The sequence below is a fragment of the Pongo abelii genome, chromosome 16, assembly GCF_028885655.2.
Source record: "Pongo abelii isolate AG06213 chromosome 16, NHGRI_mPonAbe1-v2.0_pri, whole genome shotgun sequence".
Taxonomy (NCBI): Eukaryota; Metazoa; Chordata; class Mammalia; order Primates; family Hominidae; genus Pongo; species Pongo abelii.
In genome coordinates, this window is record NC_072001.2 from 37,432,911 (window position 1) to 37,436,331 (window position 3,421).

Sequence of the window (3,421 nt, forward strand, 5' to 3'; positions counted from 1 at the left end):
TCCCCACTATGTGTCTATGTGTTCTCATCATTCAGCTCCTTCTTGTAAGTGAGAACATTTGGTGCTTGGTTTTGTGTTCCCCATTTAGTTTGCTGAGGATAGCAGCTTCCGGCTCCATCATGTCCCTGCAAAGGCCATAATCTAGTTTCTTTTTATGGCTGCATAGTATTCCATGGTGTATATGTACCACATTGTCTTTATCTAGTCTATCATTGATGGCCGTTTAGGTTGATTCCATGTCTTTGCAATTATGAATAGTGCTACAGTGAACATACATGTGCATGTATTTTTATAATAGAATGATTTATATTCCTTTAGGTACATACCCAGCAATGATTATATACCCAAAGAGATACCATTTGACCCAAATTGCTGGGTCAGATGGTATTTCTGCCTCTAGATCTTTTAGAAATTGCCACACTGTCTTCCATAATGATTGAACTAATTTACACTCCCACCAACAGTGTGAAAATGTTCCTTTTTCTCTGCAACCTCTCCAGCATCTGTTGTTTCTGGATTTTTTTAATAATCGCCATTCTGACTGGCATTAGATGGTATCTCATTGTGGTTTTGTTTTGCACTTCTCTAACTATCAGTGATGAACTTTTTTTCATATGTTTATTGGCCAAACGAATGTCTTCTTTTAAGAAGTGTCACATACACTCATATGTTCATCACCATACTATTCACAATAGCAAAGACATGGAAACAACCTGGGTGTTCATCAACAGTTGACTGGATAAAGAAAATGTGGACTCTGATCTTCCGTCCTAAACATGTCTGCAAGTCGAGATGTCGCAGCCGTCCCCCCAAGCCAAGCCCTCCAACCCCAGTAACCCTCGAGTCTTCTTTGACGTGGACATCGGAGGGGAGCGAGTTGGTCGAATTCTTAGAATTGTTTGCAAATATCGTACCCAAAACTGCAGAAAATTTTTGTGCACTGTGTACAGGAGAAAAAGGCATTGGACACACGACTGGGAAACCTCTCCATTTCAAAGGATGCCCTTTTCATCGAATTATTAAGAAATTTATGATTCAGGGTGGAGACTTCTCAAATCAGAATGGGACAGGTGGAGAAAGTATTAAGCATGATCGGGAGGGTTTACTGAGCATGGGAAACGCAGGCCGCAACACAAATGGTTCTCAGTTTTTTATCACAACAGTTCCAACTCCTCATTTGGATGGGAAACTTGTGCTGTTTGGCCAAGTAAGTAAAGGAATAGGAGTGGCAAGGATATTGGAAAATGCGGAAGTGAAAGGTGAAAAACCTGCTAAATTGTGTGTTATTGCAGAATGTGGAGAATTGAAGGAAGGAGATGATTGGGGAATATTCCCAAAAGATGGCTCTGGCGACAGTCATCCAGATTTCCCTGAGGATGCGGCTATAGATTTAAAAGATGTAGATAAAATTTTATTAATAACAGAAGACTTAAAAAACATTGGAAATACTTTTTTCAAATCCCAGAACTGGGAGATGGCCATTAAAAAATATGCAAAAGTTTTAAGATACGTGGACAGGTCAAAGGCTGTTATTGAGACAGCAGATAGAGCCAAGCTGCAACCTATAGCTTTAAGCTGTGTACTGAATATTGGTGCTTGTAAACTGAAGATGTCAAATTGGCAGGGAGCAATTGACAGTTGTTTAGAGGCTCTTGAAATAGACCCATCAAATACCAAAGCATTGTACCGCAGAGCTCAAGGATGGCAAGGATTAAAAGAATATGATCAAGCATTGGCTGATCTTAAGAAAGCTCAGGAGATAGCACCAGAAGATAAAGCTATCCAGGCAGAATTGCTGAAAGTCAAACAAAAGATAAAGGCACAGAAAGATATAGAGAAGGCAGTATATGCAAAAATGTTTGCTTAGAAAGGATTCAGTTTTGCTTATTGTGTGTTGATTGTATAAATGCAATAAGAAAATGTAAAGGTTTTTGTCGATTAATATGATCCCTAATGTGTTTCTTTTGACACCTTAGTTCCTTACTGTTTACAGTTTAGGAGTACTGATAGGGGTTCATGCTTAATAAACATGTCACAATACAGTAAGTAAAGTGGTTTTGTTTGTTTCTTTGAGATGGAGTCTTGCTCTGTCACCCAGGCTGGAGTGCAGTGGTGTAATCTCAGCTCACTGCATCCTCTGCCTCCTGGGTTCAAGCAATTCTTCTGCCTCAGCTTCCCAAGTAGCTGGGATTACAGGCACGTGCCACCACGCCTGGCTAATTTCTGTATTTTTAGTAGAGACGGGGTTTCACCATATTGGTCACGTCATGCTGGTCTTGAACTCCAGACTTCGTGATCCGCCCCCGCCTTGGCCTCCCAAAGTGCTGGGATTACAGGTGTAAGCCACCGTGCCCGGCCAAGTAAAATGTTTTTTAAAATGGTTATGTGCATTATTCATAAAGAATAATGGTGTCCAGTCTTTTTAAACTTGTAAAGACACATCTTATTGAATAAAGAGATGAGAGCTTCAGTTTGTAAAAAAAAAAAAAAAAAAAGAAAAAGAAAAAAGAAAATGTGGCATATATGCACCATGGAATACTATGCAGCCGTAAAGAAGCATGACATCATGTCCTTTGCAGCAACATGGTTGCAGCTGGAAGACATTATCCTAAGCAAATTAAGGCAAGAACAGAAAACCAAATATTGCATATTCTCACTTATAAGTGGGACCTAAACATTGGATACTCATGGACATAAAGATGGAAACAATAGATACTAGGGATTACTAGAAGGAGAAGGGAGGAAGGAGGGCAAGGGTTGAAAACTGTTGGGTACTATGCTCACTACTTGGGCAATGGGATCCAATCATACCTCAAACCTCAGCATTACAAAATATACCCATGTAACAAACTTGTAGGTGTATTCCCTGATTCTAAAATACAATTTGAGATTTTTTTAATAGAAAAATTTCAAAATTTATTTACCTCTCAATGCATGTGATTTTTTTGTTCATGTCTGCTTACCCCTAGACTATAAAAGTTTTATAGCAGGATCTGTAATAATTAAGACCTAGACATTTCATAGAATCTATACTAATTGTGATACCTTCTATATTCAATCTATGTACAGCATAAGATGTAGTTAAGTGTTTTGAACATTATAGCTCCTCCAACAATATTTGTTGAATACATTTATTAAAGATAATAGGTTGTTTGCAATAGATTCTAGGTAACGTGATTGCAGTTTGAGAACAAACTCAATTCTTTTCTATTTCAGACAGTGTTCTACTGAATACCAAACACAAAAATGAGCATTATTGCTACCATAAAGGATGACAACTTTTATTAATATTTAATAATTTGTTTCAATGGTTCAAAGAACTATGGGAATGTTAATATTGAAAACATAACTTCCTGACTTGTGTTTTTCATTAGTATTAAAATGAAAGCATCAACCCTAGTTTTTTATTTCTTTTACATCT

General features: G+C 37.8%; 1 pseudogene; it reads left to right on the forward strand.

The window, feature by feature from the left end:
* Positions 1 to 764: 764 nt before the first annotated feature.
* LOC100935814 (peptidyl-prolyl cis-trans isomerase D-like) lies at positions 765 to 2,468 on the forward strand (annotated as a pseudogene).
* The last annotated feature ends 953 nt before the right edge of the window (positions 2,469 to 3,421 follow it).